This window comes from Thunnus albacares, chromosome 15 (genome assembly GCF_914725855.1).
Source record: "Thunnus albacares chromosome 15, fThuAlb1.1, whole genome shotgun sequence".
NCBI lineage: Eukaryota > Metazoa > Chordata > Actinopteri > Scombriformes > Scombridae > Thunnus > Thunnus albacares.
The window spans coordinates 445,923-472,078 of NC_058120.1; the positions used below are offsets into that span (position 1 = coordinate 445,923).

A 26,156-nucleotide genomic window follows, 5' to 3' on the forward strand; every position below is an offset into this window, starting at 1 on the left:
AGCTGATTTTTTTTTTCTTTTAGTTTAATTTAGTTGATTAGCAGTTTTGTGATTATTCACTTGTGAAAAATATGTGAAAATATTCACAATCATACTGGATTTGAACACTGCACAGGGGGACAAGGTAAGGATGGCACTTCCCTTGTCACCATCTACACTAAACTCCCATGCACTAGATTTTAAAAGACAGGACGGTATTTGTCAGCAGAGGGACACTAACACTGCAGAAACAGATTTTTCAATTAAATCAATCAACTGATTAAATTAAATCCCTGAATGAAATAAGGGAATTAGTCAGTGGTTTGTTTGAAGAATGATTACTCTTTGTACATCTGCCCTCTTTTTTGCATTTACCCGTTTTCTGTGTCTAATCTCTGCTACTCTGATTACATATTTTACATCAAAGACAAGACTAATAAATGTCAGGCAAATGTGAAATGAAAGTAAGAAATGGAGGGTGTATGTTTGTGGGTGGGTGGGGGTTATTTTGGCGTTGTTTGTCGGCAGGTGCAGCGTGGGCATCATGTTGTTATCCATCTACTCTGCAGGCAGGACACGCCTTCTCTGGGCAACGTGGTTCTGCTGCAGCACCCTTCACGGCATTACATCACCCAGTTAGAGAGCATCCAGCACCCCATCAAAGCCTGCATATACTGCACACACACTCCAATGTCTGTTGACACCTCACCACAGTCTGTACAGCAAGTCCTACACTATGAGACAACATCACATATGTAGTACACACAAGCACACTCCATAAAATGATAATCATACATACCACACGACTGTACACAAATGCACAAATGACTGCTCAAACACAAAATACACATATATACATATGCAAACCAACAACCAAAACCTGGATACACACAGCGACACGCACACTTCCATCTACACACACTCCACCAAAAACACACCCACCTCGCTTTTTCCCTCACCAGCAGCAGTTTATATAACATCACATTGTCTTTCTCATTGAGGCGTTGACTTTCTTTTCTTTGTGACTGAATTGTTTTTCATATGATTTACTATCACTTTTTTATCTTCTCGCTTCGTGGTTGAAAATACTCTAATTGGTCCATCAGCAGAAATTAAACGATGAGATGGCTATATCATGCCTGTGCATTTTAAAGCCTGGACAAATGTGAAATAATTGCAACAAACAGAAAATCGATTTCCTTACTATTTAATTTCTATTTTAATACCTTACTTAAAAGAATGGCACAGCAGATAATTTATGTAGGGTACGGAATAGAGAATTTTATGGCCCAGCAATGCCACACAACAAGACACGAAAAGTAAAACGAAAAAAAAACAACACCGTACAGAAACGCTATCAAATTAAGAGAGAGCATTCTCCAAAATCCTGCGTAATATTTTACTCTCCCCGCCCAGAGGGATCGGTGTTACCTTGAGAGCCCTTGGCTTTTTGCGGTTGATTTGTCAGCGCAGTTAATCGGCTGCCAACCAGTAAAGAAAAGCAGGACAGCCAAATTAGCCTCCATCCTACCCCCGACACCCCCACCCTTAAAAATAAGGGGAAAAAAGACAACGAGATGGAAAATCAAATCGTCCAATTGGAAAGGGGGTTAATATTTTACAGAAAATATGCGTGTAGGCGACATTACACTGAGGGGATGCACATTTTAAGTTTTTTGCATATAAAATAACATGAATTTCGTGGCTCAAAATGTGTCAATAATGATCACACATTTACTTGTCATATTCAATACGGCCTGATCATGTTATACACGCAATGCAGCAATGAATAAATAAATTAATAAAATAAAATAAAATAAAATAAAATAAATGAAAAGGAGGGTAAAAATATTACACTTGTTTGGACCAATCAAAAGGACAAATTGTCTTCTTTAGCGAAACATATGATATATTAACTGTTATTGGTGTTTTGATACTGGAAATTATTGTGTTTAGTCTAGGACCAGGTGATGAAGCACCTTTGGGCCCTTTGCAGGGAAAAGAGACGCATTCTCTCGCTGGGTCACGCCCATTCTGAAGCCCGGTTAGGAAAAAGCCTGATTAGGAATTCCCTCTGCACAAATTCACAGAATCATCTAATCCTATTAAGTCTTCAGCACCGACACATCGAAATCCGTGTTATAGCGATGAATAAAAATGTAATTGTCATCTTCTTGCCTTCTGAATTCGCAACCGTTTACATCAGCTGATCATAAAGAAAGAAAAAAGTGTGTGTATTAAAAGATAGATAGACAGAAGATAAGAGGCCTACACACCTCACGACTTATTTTGCAGCAGGTAACCTGGTGGATTTCTGTGGCGCACTGCATAAGGCCTCGTATTTTCCTGCGATCAAACTGCTAAATTTGCTGTATAAATGGGACATCCAGCATCGTCGCAGTTTCAATGACAAACTGTGGAAAAGGCAATAATAATGTAAATATTTTTAATTAAATGTCCTGTCAGTAAATGCATTTGAACTCCATGCTCTACAGAGCAGGCCCAAACTGTGGCTTTTCAAATGTGGATTGATGAAGGGAAAAAAAGTTGTCAGCTGAATGTGCAGCATAAAATGCAGTTTATTGGGAGCAGAGCAGTCGCATTTCAACCAACCTCCCTGCAGTCCCTGCGGACGCCATTTGATCCACTAGGGAACCGAAATAATCAAAGTCATAATAATCATCCTTTCACTAAAATTATTTTACCCCGCACCTAATCATTCTCATGTTACGTTTTAAAATAAAAAACGGACTGGTTAATGTATTTTGATATTTCGAGCCCATTTTTAAATGCATGATGATGCCCTTTTTAAACCTCAATCTGCTAAATGTCATAGCTTTTATGAAATGCAGGAAACGTCTCTACCTGTTCAAATAATGTGGGAAATGTGTTCATAAATAGCACCCAGCACCTGGAATTTAGAATACAGATACAGAGAGGAAGAGGGATTACGGAGGAATGTGAGGGTTATTGCATGGTGTGGAAGTGTGCAGCCGGCTGGTGTGTGCTGTCCATCTCCGTTAACAGAAGGTCATGTCTCAAACTACATGTCATATTGAGTGATCGAATTACATCAGAATATGTATCTATATAAATAATAAAGACTGTATTGCTCTGGGCAGAGGGATGTGCGCGGCGTATCGGGTTGTAGGCTATTTCTCTGACACTTTAACATGAACCTGCAGATGAGAACAATGCGTGGACACTGGACACCGGCGTTCATGTTATTTATAATTCATCATTCTAAAAACGAGGTGAAGGAAATCCTGCAGGTCATGGTTTGTCTTAATTCGGGGCTGGTGCTCCTCATATTAGATACACAAGCATAGCTTAAATGCTGCGTTGGCCATATTTGCAAAATATAATAAAACTAAAATTGATCGCTCATATAATAAACGCCGCTTCAGGGAAATGGAGAGGACGTGTGCAGGTCTATACCGGTGCCTCTATTCCACCGAGGGAATTTCGAGGCCATCATGGCAGAAATTCCCGTTTTAAATCCTCACAAATGTCGCTGTTCCTTCAAGGAGGCTTACCTTCTCCTGCTCGCCACATTCACAGCTCTGGTACGCACAAACTGGAAACTGTCCTGAAAAGGTGGCAAGTTCCGTGATACCTGTGCGTCAGGAGTGTAAACTCAAGACTTTTCTGTCCCCTTTTTTCTACAGAATCTGCTCCTTCTTCTCCTCTGTCCAATAAACTGAATTCGGTTGTTTTTTTACGCAACATGAAAAGGTTGGAGTAAAACCTAAGACAATGCCACTGACCTTAGTTAAACAGACTACCAATAGTATCCAAAGGGTAAATCAAGCTGTAAACTCCCCAGAGACACGTAGTTTTTAAAATCCAGGATTCCACTAAAAGAAGCCGTGTTTCTGCTGCTGTCGGTGCTGGTGCGGAGCGGTGAGCACTAGACGGTACCGGGCTGGGTTTACCGTCCCTCACAGGTGCGTCGAGTACGGTGCATCATACGCACAAAAGCCGCTGTCGGCTTGATAAGACTTGCAGCGGCTGCAGGCAAGGGGTGCGCGCACGAACGAACGCACGCACGCACACGCGCTCGGGTCCGCCCCCTACTCAGCATCAGCACACGCCATTTAAAGGCATACATGCTCGTAAGTGGGGCCGACACACACACACACACACACACACACACACACACACACACACACACACACACACACACACACACACACACACAAATATCATCTATGATATGTATGCTTCAGAGTGCTTTAGGGTCTTACTAAATATACAATTCCCATGATTCGTGCTCGAGAGTGAGTGGTCTTACTACGATGTGGGAGCACTCAAGTTTCAAGCTCAGCTTCAGTCACCGCGGCTCAGTTGAAACTACAGATTCACAGTATGGCAGTCTGTAGTGTGCTCACTCTGAAACAAGGATAAAATTAAGTATCTAGACATTTCAGCATGCAGACTAAAATCCCCTAATTTTTGAGTGCAGTGTTGATGACTATTGCTGTCCCAAGAGATGCACGAGATACTTCGCGCAAAAACATTAAATACTTGTCCTAATTTCATGTTTCATACAAATGATACAAAATAAATGTCAATATTTACTAATGTGCAATATCTTCACAGTTTGCAAGAAATAGTGTACAGTATCATATCTGTAGAACATTGGTTGCTCATTGTTTGTTTTATTTTTAGTTATTAGTATTTTAGGTACAGCTATTGTTATTGGAATCAGAATCCAGGACAAGACTTTTCAAGTCAGAATTTTCAAGCTGAAAACAGTATTTTGTTCTCCTGTAATGGTAACCATCAAAAAGCTGAGGTGAGCAGAATTTGTTTGTGTTTACAAACTGACTTCAAAGGTAATTTCCAGTTAGCAGCATACGTCTCCAATCCGGTACAGTATGAACGCAGCACGTAGCTGTCCAAGGTCCTGAAAATGTTTGACGATTACTCATGTGGATAAAATCATTTTTTCGTATTTGTTTTTTTTTCCTTGGGTGGGGGGACTTTATATGGCAGTGTATTGTGAGCCGAGGTTATGCTGTTTCAACTGTGTAATCTTTGAGAGTGTAATTTCTGGTACATTGTATGTTGCCTAAAGTTAAATCAATACCTAGTCTGGGTGTGTTGTGTGTTGTAAGAGAATATACCTCTTCCTTCAACATTATCTCCACCTGTCTACTTCTACACCCATTCTCCTTCATGTCAATAGCACACATGTCACCATCGGGGATAGTGTTACTAGGATATCTAATTCTGTTCGGAGAACACATGTTGCTTGTATTATGTTGAAAGAAAAGTTATCTTACACCAGACACAGCTGAAATACACTATATTCTGCATTTAACATCAATTTGACTAACTGTAAGCTACCATGATCAATTCATTATAGCTCTAAATGATGTTTCAGTTTTCTCCTACGTCTGTGACTTATCTATATCTGTCTCTCCTGACACACACAATAACACTGTAATACATAATTAATTAATTATTGTATCTGATCACAATAACAATCCAGTACTCCAGGTTGTACAGCTTTCAGATCTATGAAAGGACCTCAAAAGACAAACTACTGTAGGTTTCTTGTCAGTGTCTTCAAATACAACTCATATGGCACAATCTGTCACCACCATGTTGTGAAGTTTAGGCAACTAAAAGTTCTTGGTTGTGGTTAGGCATAGATGGTGGTCATGCTTAAAGAAACTATCACTGACTGTTTATACTGGACAAGATGTGCAGTCTCCTGTGCCTCAGTCACATGACCCATCCATCCACCCTAACCTACTCCATAAGACATTTTGCACCAGCAGAATGTCATGCTTTCTGATTCTGCTGTTCAGAGAGGACTAATTACTTTTTTTTTACTAATTACTAATTAAGAGGTTGCATAATAATTTGTTTAAATGATTGACCAATTCTGTAATTTCTCTTTCAGCTCACTGATTTGATTTCTGCTTTATCTGGTTGAGTCCTTCCAACTCTCACCAAGGTAAACAAGTGGCTGATTATGACATAAACACATCTAATAAGGTCAAAGGAGAGTCTTTTGGCTCCCTAGGGGTCTCAATTACCCTTCTGTAATTTTAGCCATTCATAGACATTATGCATGTTTTTTCATACTGTATGTATGTATGTATGTTGTGTCTCTACTTATATCAGTCCCACACTCTATATTCAATACAAACATGGATACTGTCCCATAGGTGAAACAGAGAAAAGACATTCAGGACATGATGCCTCTTTTAAACCAACTTTGTCTTCTAAGATATGTTCATGTACAAGTATTTTACAAACTTTCTGTAGGAAATAAAATTTTATCTCTTGTGGCTCAGGAGGTAGAATGGGTCGTCCACTAATAAGAAGATTGGTTGTTCGATTCTCAGCTCCTCCAGTCTTCATGTCACAGTGTCCTTGGGCAAGATAGTCAACCCCAAATTGCTCCTGATGGCTGTGCCATCAGTGTATGAATGTGTGTGAATGGTTAGTTCCCCCTGATGGCCAGGTTGGGACCTTGCATGGTAGCCCCTGTACCCATTCAGTGTATGAATGTGTGTGAATGGGTGAATGTGACATGTAGTGTAAAAACACTTTGAGTCGTCAGAAGACTACACACACACACACACACACACACATATATACATATATATATATATATATATATATATATATATATGTGTGTGCAAGGAAAAAGCCTCTTCTCTCCAAAAAAAACATTGTTGCCATCTAGGGTTTGCTAAAGACCACGTGGATAAGCCAGAACATGATTGGAAAAACTGTTCTGTGGATGGATGAGACCAAAATCAAACTTTTTGGCTTGAATGAGAAGCATTATGTTTGGCAATGAGCAAACACTGCATTCCAGCATAAGAACCTTAACCCATCTGTGAAACATGGTGGTGGCATTATCATGGTTTGGGCCTGCTTTGCTGCCTCTGGACCAGGGCAGCTTGCAGTCATTGAAGGAGCTATGAGTTCTGAGTTGTACTAGGACATTCTATAGGAAACTGTCAAGGTATCCATCTGTGAACTGAAGCTCAACAGAAAGTGGGTCATGCAGTAAGACAACAACCCTAAACACACAAGTTGTTCTATCAAAGAATGGTTAGAGCAGAGGAAAGATAATGTTTTGGAATGGCTGAGTCAAAGTCCTGACCTTAATCCTATAGAAATGCCATGGAAGGACCTGAAGCAGGTAGTTCATGCAAAGAAGCCCACCAACATCCCTGAGTTGAGACTATTCTGTAAGGAGGAATGGGCTAAAATTCCTCCAAGCTGATATGCATGGCTGATAAACAGTTACCGGAGACATTTTGTTGAAGTTATTGCCGCAAAAGGGGGTCACACCAGTTACTGAAAGCAAGGGCTTACATACTTTTGCCTCACACAAATATCTAAGATTGGATAATTTTCATCAATAAATAAATGAAAAAGTTTTTTTGTCTCATTCATTTAATTGGGTGCACTTCATCTAGTTTTAGGACTTGTGTAAATGTCTGATCATGTTTTAGGTCATATTTATGCAGAAATAGAGAAAATTCTCAAGGGTTCACAAACTTTCAAGCAGCACTGTATATATACATATATAGGGGAGAATGGGGTAACATGAGCCACTTTTTACATTTGATGATTTTACTGCAAAATAAAAGTGTTTTTTCATGGTAATTAGGTGGTTATTAGCAAGTAACTTCTTTGAAATTACTCCGAAATTATCTCAAAATTTGTCTTAACTTTTCATGGTAAGGAGATACAAATTTCCTATATATCGAGAATCAAAAATTGTAGCCACCATAAATTGCTAGTTACTGACAAATACAACTTCATAGTCAAGAATCGAGTTACAAAATGCCCATTTTAAAAGTCCTTGCTTCCTTACTGAGGCCTGATAATAATGTCTTCACACCACTCAACAAAGGTTACTTTTATATTTTGAGATAACACATTAACATAGAAATTAAATTTATACAAGGTTTCTGACATAAAAACACATTTGTGTTGTGCTACTTTTACACATTAAAAAACACTCTGATGTCTTTAAAAAGGCGTCCAACCACTCCATCATGTTTTTTGGCCAACCGGTGGTTCCACTCGATGAATCTGAGGTTCATCTTAAGAGCTGTGGCTGTTCACTTCCCCGTGAAGCAGTAGATGTCCTCCTTATAAAAACATCAGGCTCTCTCAATATGTTGTGTATGAGACCCTGTCTGTAGATACACAAAATGTCGCCTATGGTTTGCATGATAATGGATGGAGCCATCTTGTGACAGTCTTTGATAAGCTCTCCAACAATCTGTGATACAAACAAAACTAATGAAAACAAACTATTGAAAATTGAACTGAAGCTAAACCAAATTCAACATGAAATTCAAAAATAGTGTAGCAATAACAGGCTAATTCAAAAGAAAAAAATATAATACCTCTACAAGGAGAAAAGACCTCCAGGCCACACAAAACACATAACCGCTGACTTAGGAAAAATAATAGAAAATATATTTATAATGGCATCCTGTCCTTTTTCATTTTCCTGATAGCTTCTTTTTATACATACAAAGCATCTCTTTAGAAAAAACATTTCTTTGTTTGATGCAAATCTTTAACTCAATGATAAGACAAAAAATAAAATTAAAAACAAATTAATGTACAACCAAAACTGCAGTAAATTAGAAATTAAGAAGTATTCAACTCTCAGTGCTTCATACACAAATTAAATGTATCCTCTGTTGGATCAAAATGCACTTATTATCAGTTATCGGCTCTTTTCTCCTTGTAGAGGTATTATATTTTTTTCTTTTGAATTAGCCTGTTATTGCTACACTATTTTTGAATTTCATGTTGAATTTGGTTTAGCTTCAGTTTAATTTTCAATAGTTTGTTTTCATTAGTTTTGTTTTTTATCACAGATAACAATCTTAATAAAGAGACCATCTTGTGACTGTCAAAGACTGTCACAAGATGGCTCCATCCATTATCACCATAGGTGACACTTTGTGTATCTACAGACAGGGTCTCATACACAATAAGGAGAACATCTACTGCTTCACGGGGAAGTGAACAGCCACAGCTCTTAAGATGAACCTCAGATTCATCGAGTGGAACCACCGGTTGGCCAAAAAACATGATGGAGTGGTTGGACGCCTTTTTAAAGACATCAGAGTGTTTTTTAATAGCACAACACAAATGTGTTTTCATGTCAGAAACCTTGTATAAATTGAATTTCTATGTTAATGTATTGTCTCAAAATATAAAAGTAACCTTTGTTGAGTGGTGTGAAGACATTATTATCAGGCCTCAATAAGGAAGCAAGGACTTTTAAAATGGGCAATTTGTGACTCGATTCTTGACTATGAAGTTGTATTTGTCGGTACCTAGCAATTTATGGTGGCTACAATTTTTAAAAATGGATATATAGGAAATTTGTTGCAAGGTTGGACTGAAATTATACAGAAATTGGTGAGAATGAAAATGGCTAAAAATCATACTTCAATTTACTGGCCTGCAGAAGTTAGGCAGAAACTTCTTGGAAATTAAGCTACAGCAACTCATTTCAATTTAGGGGTCCGCTCAGTAGAAATTAGATAGAAACTAGTTGGAAGTTAAGCTGGTATGATCCCCAGAAGTTAAGCAGAAATTACTTGGAAATTAGGCAGCAACAACTCACTTCAATTTAGGGGTCCACTCAGTAGAAATTAGACAGAAACTAGTTGGAAATTAAGCTGCAACAACTCACTTATTTACCATGAAATTTGAGGTAAGTGCTGGGGTAATTTTGTGGTAATTTCCACAAAATTTCAAATAACTTACTAGCTTATTATATCTCCTTACCATGAAAAGTTAAGACAAATTTTGAGATAATTTCGGAGTAATTTCAAAGAAGTTACTTGCTAATTATCACCTAATTACCATGAAATTTGAGGTAAATTTTGGGGTGCTTTCAAAGAAATTTCAAAGAAGTTACTTGCTAATTACCACCTAATTACCATGAAATTTGCGGACCCATAAAATGAAGTATTACCTAGTAACTATATATACCTCAGGTTGTTGTGCACCCATGGAATTAGAACAAGTTATCTAATCATTATGGTTTTAGAGCAATGACCCATAAAAAAAGTTAGTCCTATGGCACAGCTTGCCCCAAGGTAGGGGTAAATGAGCATGGGGATGAGGTATATTGAGCGCTCTAGGGGTAAATAGTACTACCATAAAATACTGATGTAAAAATGACACAAAATCAAACACTTCTGAGATAATTTTGAACTTTAATAATGCCATCAATTTAACAAAGGCAAAAACTCATACTTTTAAGTAAAATGATATATTTGTGTCCTGTTGTTCAACCTGTTACCTAAACATTTTCAGTAAAGATTAAACTGTGATCTTTGTGTGTTAGCTACAGACAGAATGTGTGTGTAAATGTGCTTTTGTGTGCATGGTTTGGGTCCACTTGTCCACTTAGAGGGAAGGGTCACTGCAAATCAATACAAGGTTGTTCTGAGATCACCTTTATCATATGATGAAACAGCCTGTTCTCACTCCCAACTCATCACATATCGAAGCTTGGTCAGGAACCCGTTGCGTCACTTTTTAACGCTCTGGGTACCCCCTTTGTGTCATTTTTAACGTGCAAGGTAGTCCGATAGACTTCTGTTCTCCCACAACATCTGAAATAGACACTATGCGACCGATGACGTCTACATAAGGTGACAAATTTCAGCCTGGTTGCCAGAATAAAACATTGGCATTGTACATTTCTGCAAACCACAGATACATTGAATATGTACATTGCAACACCTGTAATACATAGCATGTTAACATTTCAACAGTACGTATCATATCAACATTTCTGAAGTGACGTACTTCACATGACATCTATATAAGCTGACTTTCTTATTAGGAGGTGGAGGGGTCAGTGGATGGCTTGTTGGCAGAAAGTTGGAAATCAGCACAGAGTCAGCACAGAGCACGGTTCGAGACCACCTTGCCATTTGGGCTCAGGCCCTAATGAATTAATACACCACTTCAACCCTAAATTTGACCCCCTAAACATGCTCAAAAACTCACCTAATTTGGCACACACATCAGGTCTGGTGAAAAATTTGATAAAATGTAAAAATTAACCCCCAAAATGCCAAATGTGCTCGAGAGCGCCACATATGTATCTAAAATGGCTGCCACGGCCCATAGGAATGTCATAGAGAGATTGAACCAAAACTCAATTATTCGTCTCATTCGCCTGAGCTCAAAGGGCGAAGACCCTATTGTATTTCGCGTATTTGTTTCTTTCTTTATTAATCCGCCAGTTCAACTCTAAATTTGACCCCCTAAACATACTCAAAAACTCACCAAATTTGGCCCACACATCAGGTCTGGTGAAAATTTGAGAAAATGTAAAAATTAACCCCCAAAGTGCCAAAATGTGCTCTGTACTCTCATTTCACAAGGAGAGTACTCTGAAATCCTTCTCTCCAGCTGAGAGGGAGAGAGAGAGAGAATGGGAGGGGGGGATGGGTAAAGTAAGACCTGTCAGCCCAGGTCTGAAAACATCTACATGCCTGTGACAGAAGCCCTTGGACTGCGCCACACTCCAGTTACTTAGTGTTTCTACACATCTGACAGCAGTGTTCAGTCCTCACACTCCAGTTACTTAGTGTTTCTACACATCTGACAGCAGTGTTCAATCCTTACTTTTTTTTCAAGGAGTACATGTGCTCCTAAATGAAAAAAAGTAGGAGCCCACATATAACTTTAGGAGCACACTAAACAATGTTCAAGTAACAGTTTCTTAAAGAAAACAATTCATTACATACATATTTACAATTTATCACATACATATTTAAACTCTGTGTGTGTGTGTGTGTGTGTGTGTGTGAGTGTGAGTGTATGTAAATCACAATTTATGTTGTTTTTAGGGGTGCTCGATTATGGCAAAAATCATAATCATGATCATCTTGTTCAATATTGGATCACAATTATTTAACACAATTACTTTTTTACTTCTTTTACTTTTTTGCCAGTTGCCGATGCCGATATATGCACATATTTTTTCCCACTTGGCTGGGGAGACTATTACACATGCAATCATATATTGTACTAATGATCAAGAAAGACTATAGCCTATATGAGGGAAGAACTTTAATGCTGAGCTACTGAACTCCAGTCTTCCTAAGTTCTTCCTTCATATATTGTCTTTCTTGATCATAGTATAATCTATGCTTGCACGCATAATAGCCTCCTCAGCCAGCTGGTAAAAATATGTGCATATATCGGCATCGGCAATCAGCCACAATGGGTTGGAAATATCAGCATATTGGCAAAAATCGAATGTCGTGCATCCCTAGTTAAAAGTCTTTACATTCCTAAAAATAGACTTGATGAAAATTAGGAAATTAATTTGTTTTACACACAAACTCATCAAGGGTTTTCAATTTACTAATTGAAATTCAAGTGAATGGGCACAAAACTTGCATGATTTTTATGACACAGGTGTGAGCAAGGCAGCCATGTCTCACCCTGCAGAAAATTCTCATCCTCACACTGTTGAGATTTGATGTTTTGCCATAACAGAGGAAGTTGCTATAACTTTTTTGTAAATGCTCCAGTCTGCACCAAACTTTATATGTTTGATAAGACTCCCAGCCTGAACACGTGTACATGACAATATTCCATCAGTGATGCAAACTGGCTGAATAGCGCCCCCTACGAAATTTCAGTAAAGTAGCCCCAACAGCGGGCAAAATAGTAGACAAAGAAAGTGATGTTTATCTCCTTCTTGCACTGTCTGAAAACAGCCCGGGTCTGAAGACATCTACATGCCCATCACAGAAGCCCTTTGATTGCACCGCGGTCCGACGTGCGCAAGGGTGCAAAGGCCCGTTCAACGCTGCTTGCAGCTTTAATTAGGGCCTGAGCTCAAAGGGCGAAGACCCTATTGTATTTCGCGTATTTGTTTCTTTCTTTATTAATCCGCCAGTTCAACTCTAAATCTGACCCCCTAAACATACTCAAAAACTCACCAAATTTGGCCCACACATCAGGTCTGGTGAAAATTTGAGAAAATGTAAAAATTAACCCCCAAGGTGCCAAAATGTGCTCTGTAGCGCCACCTATGTATCTAAAATGGCCGCCACAGCCCGTAGGAATGTCGTAGAGAGATCGAACCAAAACTCAATTATTTGTCTCATCAAGACCTACAAATCATACACTGACACCCCTGACCTAAATCCAACAGGAAGTTTTCAATATGCCCATCAAAGTATGACTTTATGCCAATTTTGGACCCCGATCAAACGCTATCTCCTCCTAGGGCGATAATGGTATCGGCTTCAAACTTGAATACATGACTTATGACACTGTGCTGAACAAAAGTTGTTAAAAACTTAAAAAAAATAACTCGAACGGTTTAGACATTGTAAGCCCTGAAAGTTGTAGTGCCACATCACACTTTACAATGTAAACCAATGGGGAGGCAATCTCTAAGCATGGACTTTGTGTCAAACAAATGGTTCTGATGTCTAAACTATAAGTCTGACCACTTTGAAACCTGTATCAATGGATTTGTGACGAAATTTTAATGTAGAATTTGGCCAAAGTAATGGGATTTATGAGGATATTTCACAAGAAGAGTGACATTCTCCTCTCTAACTGAGAGGGAGAGAGAGAGAAAATGGGGGGGGGGGCATTAAGTTAATGCTTTATGTGGAGAAACACATAGAAACTGTTTTTGTCAAATTCAAGATGATTACATTGCAGCCATTGATGGACATCATCTAAGTATGCAGTTAAGATCTCCGCTGCCTTGCTAGGTGACTTGGCTGGTACATATATGACCGCGTCATCTGCATAAAGCTGGCAGTTGGCCTCTGGGCAGCTTGTAGGTAGGTGAACTAACTTCAATGATTTGTTCAGCTAAACCATCAACCTGTCTCTTAGACCCCATCCCAACTAGGGTGCTTAAGGAAGCCTTACCCTTAGTTAGCGCTTCTTTAATATGATCAATCTGTCTTTAGTAACAGGCTATGTACCACAGTCTTTTAAAGTAGCCGTAATTAAACCTCTTCTTAAGAAGCCTACTCTTGATTCAGGCATTTTAGCCAATTATAGACCTTTATCTAACTTTCTATTTCTCCCTAAGATCCTTGAGAAAGCAGTCTCTAATCAGTTATGTGACTTTCTACATAACAATAGTTTATTTGAGGATTTTCAGTCAGGATTTAGAGTGCATCATAGCACAGAGACAGCACTGGTGTAAGTCACAAATGACCTCCTAACTGCAAAGGATTTGTGTCCATACTTGTCCTGTTAGATCTTAGTGCCGCATTCGACACAAATGTCAAATCCTTTTGCAGAGACTGGAACATTTAATTGGCATTAAAGGAACTGCATTAAGCTGGTTTAAGTCCTATTTATCAGACCGATTTCAGTTTGCACATGTTAATGATGAATCCTCTATGAAGGCAAAAGTTAGACATGGAGTTCCATAAGGTTCTGTACTTGGACCAATACTATTCAACTTGTATATGCTTCCTTTAGGTAAAATTATTAGGAAAAACTCCATAAATTTTCATTGTTATGCAGATGATACACAATTATATTTATCAATGAAGCCAGATGAAACCAATCAGTTAAACAATTCCAAGCATGCCTTAAGGACATAAAGACCTGGATGACCTGCAATTTTCTACTGCTAAACTCAGATAAAACTGAAGTTATTGTACTTGGCCCTGAACACCTTAGAAACACATTATCTAATGATATAGCTACTCTGGATGGCATTACCCTGGCCTCCAGCACCACCGTAAGGAATCTGGGAGTTATCTTTGATCAGGATATGTCCTTTAACTGCCATATAAATCAAATTTCAAAGACTGCCTTTTTTCACTCACGTAATATTATAAAAATCAGGCACATCCTGTCCCAAAAAGATGCAGAAAAACTAGTCCACATATTTGTTACTTCTAGGTTGGATTATTGCAATTCCTTATTATCAGGCTGCCCAAACAAGTCTCTAAAGACTCTCCAGCTGGTCCAGAATGTAGCTGCACGTGTACTAACAAAAACTAGAAAAAGAGACCACATTTCTCCCATTTTAGCTTCGCTACATTGGCTTCTGTAAAATCTAGAAGATAATTTAAAATCCTTCTCCTAACTTACAAAGCCCTTAATGGTCAGGCACCATCATATCTTGAAGAGCTCATAGTACCATATTATCCCACTAGAGCACTGCGCTCCCAGAATGCAGGCTTACTGGTGCTTCCTACAGTCTTTAAAAGTAGAATGGGAGGCAGAGCCTTCAGCTGTCAGGCTCCTCTCTTGTGGAACCATCTTCCAGATTCGTTCTGGGGTGCAGACACCCTCAGAGTAGGCTTAAAACTTTCCTTTTTGATAAAGTTTATAGTTAAGGCCGACCAAGCTCACCTTGGATCAGCCCTAAGTTATGCTGCTATAGGCCTAGACTGCTGGGGGACTTCCCATGATGCACTGAGCTCCTCTCTCCTCCTCCTCCTCTCCATCTGTATGCATTAATGTAACATCAATGCATGTCACTAACTTTGCTTCTTCCCCGGAGTTTTTTGTGCTTTCTCATTTCACAGGAAACCCTGGGTTCTGGGCCGAGCCTTCGCGGTCCTTCACAGTCCTGTTGGCATCCTTCCCTGGCTATTGCTACTGCTATTGCTGCTGTTATTGTTATTGTTATGATTGTTGTTATTCTGCCCCCCCGGCGCTATATAAATAAAATTGATGAAATAAAATTGATGATTAACAAGACTCAGCACACTACAGGATTTTCAACTTTTTCATCTTCAATCTTTTGATGAGATTTTAAAACAAGCACAGTCACGAACATTGTTTCTTTCTGTTACTCAGCTCAAAGGAATATAATACATCTGTGTTGAACTAAGCTAGTGAACTCTGGCTATGTTTGAAAAAAATACTTTTACTTTGTTAGGAAACTGAAACACAATCTTACTGTTCTGAAGCATCCTTTTGAAATTTCAAATGATAAATGGACTGTACTTGTATAGCGACTTTCTAGTCTTCCGACCACTCAAAGCGCTTTTACACTACGGATCACATTCACCCATTCACACACATTCATACACTGAATGGCACAGGGGCTACCATGCAAGGTCCCAACCTGCCCATAAGAGGAAATCTAATCATTCATACACATTCACACACTGATGGCCATCAGCCATCAGGCGCAATTCTGGGTTAAGCATCTTGCCCAAGGACACATTGACATGTGGACTGGAGGAGCCGGGAATCGAACCACCGATCTTCCGATAAGTGGACGACCCGCTATACCTCCTGAGCTACAACTGCCCCATTCAGGATCAGACTGTCTCCGGCTGAAGACATTACTCGAAGTAAAGATGCGGTGTAAGGGAGCTTGAATTATTCATTAGATAGTATTCCAATTGGCTACAGATGAAGGTGGGGGCCAAACCTCCACCCAACAGGAGTAGGTGGTCATTAAAAATGCTGATTTTATGTAAATAGCTTTGGAAACAGCCTGCAGTAGGACAGAGGGGAATCTAGTTTGTAAGGAAAGATGAATATAGAGAAATCTAAACAACTTTTGGTGAATAAAATGTCAGAATGTTTACAATAGACTGACTTATAAAAATGAGTCAAAAAGGGCCATAATACCAGATCTTTAATGCCACTAGTAAAAAGTAACTAAAGTACTAAAGTATAATAAAGAATTTTGAGGTGCTTGTACTTAATAGGGTTGTGCCCGAATACAAATACGTCATGTTTTTTGTAATATGTATATTTTGATTTTTCGTGCCCTTTGTAAAATGTTCACTTGAGAAAATGAAGACTGTGATAATTAGTCATGTGACTCAAATGCATTTATTACACCTGTGAATACTCAGCAGTTGTACTGAGTGAACCTGAAGAAGCTACAGGCGAAACGCGTTGTTCACTCCTAATAAAGTCACACTAAAGTCATTACAGTGTGTGGTGGTTAATTTTGATTTTCACCTTATATGTTCCTGCGACCGACTAGCACCTGTCTGAAAATACTGGCTGTGCATGGGGAGTTCTGTCCTTTTATACAAATACAAATAATTTTGCTGCCACAACAAAGACGGATACAAATACAAATACCAGGCCCTTTGCACATCCCTAGTACTTAACTTGAATATTTCATTATCATACACCTGTACACATCTACTCCACTTCTACTTAGTATCTTTCATATCAGTACGGAGGTGTGCATCCATGAGATTTGATGATCAGCATAATCAATGTACCTAAAATTGCAATATAAGGCTTTTTGTCTGTTTCAATTGGTTTGTGGGCGAGTTCAATTCATAAAAATGTTACCAAGGAATAAAAGAAGAATTTCACACTTAGCTAGCTTGCTGTGCTACATATCTCAACCTCTTGACTTTGTTCTGAAGTTCTTTGAGAAGTTGATGCTCATGCACAGTGGCATCTGCTGTAAAAGGCGCTTCTCTCCTGAGACTAAAGAGAGCATGAGAGAGAATTAGCATGAGAAAATTGTTGAATACCACACATTTTCTTAAATCACTTGTACGAGCAAATGAGGAATGAATACCAATACCTACATTCTCAATTAGAGATAGGATAGATAGAGATAGATAGATATTTTACACACATTTATATATATTATAGATACATTATACACATATTTATTTTTCAATAAATATGTGGCCTGTGTGGTAAATGAATGTTTAGGTTGTCTGATTATTCTGTCAGTGCAGAGGAAAGAGAAACCGATGATCCTCACACTCCTCAAATGCATAGATGCATCTCAACAGCCATTTGTATCTGTCACAAAGTGACTATTTTTGTGGGATTGCACTATATTGTTTCAGTGATTGCAGTGGTTGTGTGTGACAATGATTTAATTCACCAGATTGAAGTGTTTATCTCCTGAGTATCTTAAGGACCTCCCCTGCATGGATATAGCACACCGGCAGCGAAGTAATAATCATCATTCCAGTGATTGGACAGACAAATAAAAAAGGGACCTAGAGCAGGGCTGCAGATCTGCCGGCTCAGCAGGAAAGACAGCAGGAAGGAACAGACACAGAACAGAGAGCCTGACAAATTAAAGCTGCAAGCAGTGATGAACGGGCCCTCACGCCCCATGCACGTTGGGCTATGACGTGGTCGGTGGGTCTGCACATGGACTTCTTCATACGCAGCTGTTTTCTGGACAGTGCATGAAGTGGTGAAGCTATTTGGAGCTAGAAAACATCCACAAAGAAACAAACATACCTGTGAAATAAAGGCATGTTGTAGTTCATGTTGTTGAGAACATACTATGTAATATCATGCAAATCTGATGATGTGTGTTGTAAGGCAGACTTCCTGTGCACAGTAAGTGGCACTATGAGAAAGAGACAATATGGAAGCATACTGAGTTTCTGTCTAAAACAAATTAATTTCTTAATTTTCATCAAGTCTGTTTTTAGAAAAGTAAAGACTTTTAACCCACATGACCTGGTCAAAGTTTGATTGAAATGTGTACTGTCAGGTGTGTAGAGACAATAAGTAACTGCAGCTGGACACAGAAAAATACTCATATATTTGAATGGAGAGTGTGAGCGAACCGCTAGGTGCTTGGGTCCTAATAAAGGAAAAACTGCAGTACTGAGCTACAAATTTTAGTTTTGTTTTTATTTTTCTGCAGCACTTTATCACTAAACTGTTACTCTCACTCCATTTTTTCCCTTCTCCTCATAGGTCATCCCCACTACTGATGAGACAAATAATTGATGAGATGAATAATTGAGTTTTGGCCTCCCCATTGTTTTACATTGTAAGGGTGATGTGGCACTGCAACTTTGAGGGCTTATAAAATCCAAACCGTTCGAGTTATTACAAAGTTTTTAACAACTTTTTTTCAGCACAGTGTCATGTATTAAGTTTGAAGCCGATACCATTAACGTCCTTGGAGGAGATAGCGTTTGTTTGGAGGTCAAAATTGAGGCAAAGTCTTATTTTGAAAGGCTAATTGTGGACTTCCTGTTGGATTTGGGTCAGGGGTGTCTGATGAGACGAATAATTGAGTTTTGGTTCGATCTCTCTACGACATTCCTACAAGCCGTGGTGCTACAGAGCACATTTTGGCACTTTAGGGGTAAATTTTTACATTTTATCAAATTTTTTACCAGACCTGGTGTGTGTGCCAAATTTGGTGAGTTTTTGAGCATGTTTAGGGGGTCAAATTTAGGGTTGAAGTGGCGTAATAATAAAGAATAAGAAGAAGAAAGAAACAAACACACGAAATACAATAGGGTCTTCACCCTTTGGGCTCAGGCCCTAATAAGAAAGAAACAAACACATGAAAAATTAAAGCTGCAAGCAGCGTTGAACAGGCCCTTGCGCCTTTGCACACGTTGGGCCGTGGCGCAGTCGAAGGGTTTCTGTGACGGGCATGTAGATGTCTTCAGACCCGGGCTGTTTTCAGACAGTGCAAGAAGGAGATAAACATCACTTCCTTTGTCCACTATCTTACCTGCTGCTGGGGCTGCTTTGCTGCAATTTCATGGGGGGCGCTATTCAGCCAGTTTGATTGCACTTCTATGCGGCGTACGTTTAAATGTACATTGTTACGAGTATTTGCTGGACAAAGACGTGTAACTTTAGGTTTTCACTGTTATCTAACATTGCATGAAGGAGTTAAATATCGTTTCATGAGTCCACTATATGGTGCTAGAAAACACCCATTAAGTGAACATCATGTTTACTGTTTTACAGTAGTCCTCTGCCTTTTGGGCTTGGTCCCTAATAAAGAAAGAAAGAAACAAACAAACAAACAAACAAACACAAGAAATACAATAGGGCCTTCACCCTTTGGGTTCAGGCCCTAAAAACAGACCTGCTGGCAGTGTGGATCATCGCCCTCAAGCATGAGAGGTGAGTAAAATGATACATGGACTTTTTGAACGCCTCCTGGTGAATAGTGTTGGTGCTTCACCCTCTCCTCCTCCTGAGGCAAATACAGAGCTGACTTGTTGGACCAAGCACCCTGTGTTGGCACATTGCAGACAGCTGGCTACAGTGAAAGAGCGAGGCAGCACGAGTGAGGAGCAAGGCCCTGGAGCAAGGAAGGTGCACCAGGCCACAGCCATACCAGTCACATGAAAGCCCTTCTAAGGGCCCAGAGTCTCACAAAGGAACAGAAGATTGATTTTCTTCTCAGTGCCATTGAAGGGGATGCCAAATAGGAAATCCAATTGCTTGATGAACAAGATAGGAACACAGCAGACAAAATATTTGATTTTCTCAGTGGATTGTATGGGGGGATCTCATCTGCTGAAGATTCCTGTGTGAAATTTTTTAGCAATAGGCAGGACAGTGGGGAGGCACTAACTGATTTTAGCCTTCGTATGTGGGAAGCCTTTCAGTGATGGAGGGTGGTTGAACCAGATGGAACAGCTCACAAGGAAACCACCTTAAGGGACCAAGTAATCGTCAGTCCACAGGCTGGTCCATTGAAAAAGAACTACAAAGGCAAGTACGCAGAAATCCTAAAATGACTTGTTCTGAGCTGTTCTAGGAGGTTAAGGAGGTTAAAGAAGGAAGGTTGGGATAATGACTGTGAAAGCCAGTCCCATCAAGTCACCACAGTGTCCCCTGACAAAGCTTGGAATTGTTTTGAGGAGCAGCAAGCAAGCTTCTGTTCAGGCAGAAAGGGCCTCCACCTCTGATGCCCATTGGCACACCCTCATTGGGATGAACAGGGGCAACTGCTTGCATTATGGATAATCGGGGCACTTGGAGGCTTACATGCTGACCTGCTTCAGTACGCGTATTGTGTCATTTCTGGTTGTTGACTGTGTTTACTGATAGCGTTTTTGCTGCTCTAAACTCAATTAATTCTGCTATATTCCTCATTACTGTGGATAAATACCTGCTGTACATTTAACCTTATGCTAGTTCTAATCAAGCACTCTTAACTCTCTCCTTCTTTTAGCAACTTTTCTTACTAATCCCACAGTTTAGTTAGCGATGGCTTCTCTCTCTCTCACTCTCCTGCTCTCTCTTGCTCAGTGTGTCATATGTTTAGCCATTCCTCTGCCTCCTTTAGTGATAATGGTACATGTAATAAATGTAGTTTATTTGCAGCGTTGGAGGCAAGGCTCAGTGAATTGGAAACGCAGCTCCGCACCATGGAAAACCAATTACTAGCTATTGTAGTTAGCCAGTCCCCAGTAGCTGGTGCGGACCAACCTGGTGTAGCTCCTACTCCCCCGGTAATTCCCAAGCAGCCGGGAAGCCAGGGTGGTTGGGTGACTGTCCGAAGGAAGCATTGCCCTAAGCAGAAGCCCACGGTTCACCACCAACCAGTTCGTGTTTCAAACATGTTCTCCCCATTCAGTGTCACACCCACTGAGAAACAAACTCTGATTATTAGTGAGAAACATGAAATTAGCAACACCAGCAGCCATAGTCAAATGTATTCCTGAGGCCAGAACAGGCAACACTGAATCAAATTTAAAATTGCTGGCTAAGGATAAACTTAAATATGGTACAATTGTTATTCATGTCAGTGGTAACAACTCCCAATTACGCCAATCGGAGGTCACTAAAATCAATGTTGAGTCGGTGTGCACATATGCAAAGACAATGTTGGACTCCACAGTTTTCTCTGGGCCCCTGTCCCATGCCAGTGATGACATGTATAGCCGCATGTCATCATTCAACCGCTGGCTGTCCAGCAAACGACATGAAATTCATAGACAAATGGCAGATTTTCTGGGGAAGAAAATAGAAATATTTAAGTGGTCTGTCCCCCGACCACTTAAATAAATTAAATCTAAATACAAACAAAAGAGGAGTCACTCATAAAAATCTAAGAAAAATTAACACTACCTCTGCAATAGTACAACAAAATAGGAGTATTAAATGTGGACTCTTAAACATTAGATCACTATCATCCAAAGCCATATTAGTAAATGATCTAGTCTCAGATTATGGTATTGATTTATTCTGTCTTACTGTCATGAAGAATATGTCAGCCTAAATGAATCCACTCCCCCCAGTCATATTAATACACACATTTCTCGAGACACTGGCTGAGGAGGTGGAGTTGCAGCCATTTTCAACTCAAGCCTAATTATCAACTGTAGACCTATATTTAATTATAACTCATTCGAAAGCTTTGTTCTTAGTCTTTCACACCCAACCTGGAAAACTTTACTGCCAGTTCTATTTGTTATAGTGTACCATCCTCCTGGCCCGTACTCTGAATTTTTATCTTAGTTTTTATTAAACTTAGTCCTTAGTACAGATAAAGTAATTATTGTAGGTGATTTTAATATTTCTTCTTTTTATTTTATTTGATAAGGACGATGCAATTTAACATAGTTCCGATACAGAGCATGAAATTGATGTACTGCACAGAGAGTTTATAGCTATTGCTAATTTTCAACTCTTGTCCCTAGTTGGGCTTTACATATACAGTGTAATTAAAATATATAGCTTTCATCATCATAAAAACCACAGTGCACTACAGATATGGGAGTACAATAAAATACACATACTGAATTACATTGATTGTGATGTACAGTTTGAAAGAAAAAAAAAATTACAATACAATACAATTATCTAAAAATGGGTACAGCTCTGGTTTGCTTTTAGCCAGCACTTAACCTTTGTTGTAAAAGATTTTATATCTGAAATTAATTTGATTTCAGTTGGTAATGTGTTCCAGAGTTGACAGCCCTGTATGGAGAAGGCTGATTGTCCAAATTTAGATCTACGATATGGTATTTTACAGTTGCCATTCACCATGCTCCTAGTTACTCTGGTACTGTCTTGTCTTTGGATATATCTAGAAAGAGGCTCGGGGGCTAAAGTATTGATACATTTGAAAACTAATTAAGAAAACAAAAATGAGTAAAGCTCTCAAAACTAAGTAGATTGTATTTTTTCAGTATGTAACAGTGATGCCACCGAACAGGCTTTTTGTCCATTATTTTTAGTGCCTGATTGTATAAGGATGTGAGGTGTCTTATTGTGGATGGTGATGCTTGAGTCCATACTGTCATACAATATGAAAAATGAAAGAAAATCATAGCGTGCATAAATAACTGAGCTGCCTGAGTTGGTATGTAGTGCCTGATTAGTTTGAAACAACTGAGGTTCAACTTTACTGTTTTTGAAATCTTCTTGTTTCATGTTTATCAAATTTGAGTTGCGAATCTAAGATTATTCCTAAAAACTTGAAATCATTGACCTCCTCTATTTCTTCATTCCGTATCTTGATTTCAAAATTTTCAAGTGAGCCCTGTTTTCTAATGGAGAAACACATAGAAACTGTTTTTGTCAAATTCAAGACAAGATGATTACATTGCAGCCATTGATGGACATCATCTAAGTATGCAGTTAAGATCTCCGCTGCCTTGCTAGGTGACTTGGCTGGTACATATATGACTGCGTCATCTGCATAAAGCTGGCAGTTGGCCTCTGGGCAGCTTGTAGGTAGGTCATTTATAAACAGACTGAAAAGCAGCGGACCCAGGATCGAACCTTGAGGAATACCCATTCTGTTGTTTAAAGGGGATGACCTTTCTTGGTCAACTTTCACACACTGCTCTCTGGTTTGAAAATATATATATATATGTCATAGCTGACAGTGTCAAATGCCTTTTCCAGGTCAAGAAACACTGCCCCCACGACATTACCTCTGTCCAATGAATGCTTTACATTTTCAATGAAATAACAATTTGCAGTTTCTGTGGAACATTTTGGTCTAAACCCAAATTGTTGTGGATGAAGGAATTGATTGGTCTCTAGGTGGTCAACTAGCTGTGCTGCGACAACCTTCTCAAGTACCTTTGACAGGTCAGGAAGAATAGAAATAGGGCGATAGTTGCATATCAGATCATGATCCCCTGCTTTAAAGACCAGTGTGATGACTGTCTTTTTCCAGTTGTTTGGGAATTTACTTGTCCTAATTGAAAAGTTGATTAGATGAGTCACAGGTCTTATTAATATAGAGCTGTATTTATTGATGAAACAAGTATCCAAATTATAAATGTCTTTTGCCTTAGTATCTGATAATTTCTTAATAATTTCTGCAATTTTTGCTTCATTGACCTCTTTGATGCAAAAAGAATCTGAAGATTCAACTTTTGTGTTATTAGTTATAGTTGGGGCATCAAAATTTTGTGTCAATTCCTCTGCTGATTGTATAAAATACATATTAAATTCATGCACCATGGTGGCTTTATCTGTGATGGCCATACCATTTATTTTCAGTTCCTTAATACCTTTTTGATTGGATGATTTGTTGGTTAAATTATTTAAGTGTTTCCAAAGAGATACATTATGGCCTTTGGTGTTTCTTATAAGTTGTGTGTAGTATGAGGCTTTTGCTTTGCGTAATTCTAGGACTACTTTATTTCTTAAACTTTTGTAGATCAGATGATCAGTACTGAGTTTAGAAGACAACGATGTTTTCAAGGCCAGATCTCTTTTTTTCATAAATTTATGTATTTCATTATTGAGCCATGGTAAAGTTGCTTTCCTTTGTTTACATTTCATGTTTTTGGTATATTTTGATGTCAATTTCACTAGAGCAGTAGTCATGAAGTTACAACACACATCCGCGTCATCTATTTCTATAAGCTGATCCCAATTAATATTCCCAAGATCACGTTCAAATTGCACAATTTTGGACTTAGGGATGACCATCTTCACCCGGTCAGGGTTGCTGCTACCCTGCCTGCCCTGGGCGATCAGATCCTCCACCAGTCTGATATTTGGCACTTGTGCTGGGGTGAAGCTCACTTTTTGTTCAATCACTGATGGTCCAGGATTGAGATGTACATCACCAGCTAGTAGTATTAGGACCAGTAGGATTCTTGATAAACACCACTTGCCATACTGTGTTGAGAGTTGTGTAACAGTTTTTGTTTTCTTATGTTTAATCAGCCCCTTTAGTGGGCAGATGGAGTATAGTGCAAGATATCCATGTCCAAATGAGTACAGCTTTGTTTGATCAACAAAGGTTACTGACCATTTTAGGGTTGATGCAGCCGGTTTATCCTCAGGTTTAAAACAGTGTCCAACAGGAACCAGTAGGAGCAAACAACAGAGGGACAGCATACAAACTTTCCCTTGATCAAACAGCTTCAGTTGAAGGATTTTCCTTTGCTTGGAGTCATCATGGGCAGTGTTAAAAACTTGCTGAGAGATGTAGGTCAAGATACCAAGTAGCGACAGTGTTAGAATAAGGAGGATTTGAGTGGAGCCCAACAAACCACTCTTGTTCTCGGCAGCCATCTTGGAAACTTTTATTCATGTTGATGTCGATAATGGTAGTCTTAGCACTGTGTTTAACTCATTATTAGACTCAACTGGTTTCTCTCAGAGTGTAAATAAACCCACTCACGGTCTTAACCACACCCTTGATCTTGCTCTGACTTATGGCATTGAAATTGAACATTTAATGGTTTACTACAAAATCTTATTTTATCAGACCATTACTTAATAAGTTTTGAATTCCTGTTAATGGATTACATGCCTTTAGACAAAAATGTCTTCACTAGATGTCTATCTGTTAGTGCTGTAGCTAAAGCAATTCCATCAGTATTGAATTCAGTGCCATGTCTCAATACTACAGAGGACTCTTACGCCAAATTGATAGAAGACTCTTCCCAAATTGATAATCTTGTTAATAGTGCCGCAGGCTCACTGCGAATAACACTTGATAACCAGCAGCCATGGTCAAATGTATTCCTGGGGCCAGAGTGGGTGACATTGAATCAAAATTTACTAACTTCAGCGTTTTCCTCATCTAAACCATCAAGCTGTCTCTTAGACCCCATCCCAACTAGGCTGCTTAAGCAAGTCTTACCCTTAGTCAGCACTTCTTTGCTAGATATGATCAATCTGTCTTTAGTAACAAGCTATGTACCACAGTCCTTTAAAATAGCTGTAAAGTAGAATGGGAGGCAGAACCTTCAGCTATTAGACTCCTATCCTGTGGAACCATCTTCCAGATTCAGTCCAGGGGGCAGACACCCTCTCTATGTTTGAGTAGGCTTAAAACTTTCCTTTTTGATAAAGCTTATAGTTAGGGCCGACCAGGCTTGCTTTATTATTATTCGGCAAAGCATAAATAGCGTTTTGTTTTTTTATGAATAATTTTATCATACAAACATTTTAAAAATTATTTGTTTTCGGGAAGAAAAAAAGCCCATGTCCAATAC

At 39.1% G+C, this 26,156-nt stretch overlaps 1 protein-coding gene across 1 annotated transcript in view; it reads right to left on the reverse strand.

Moving 5' to 3' along the window:
- The window catches only part of nrxn3a (neurexin 3a), a 283,641-nt gene extending 279,645 nt beyond the window's left edge, over positions 1-3,996 (reverse strand). The window contains exon 1 of the mRNA XM_044375060.1: positions 3,516-3,996. The gene's annotated coding sequence lies outside the window, so the exon portion shown is untranslated. The remainder of the gene's footprint in view (positions 1-3,515) is intronic.
- Positions 3,997-26,156: the final 22,160 nt, after the last annotated feature.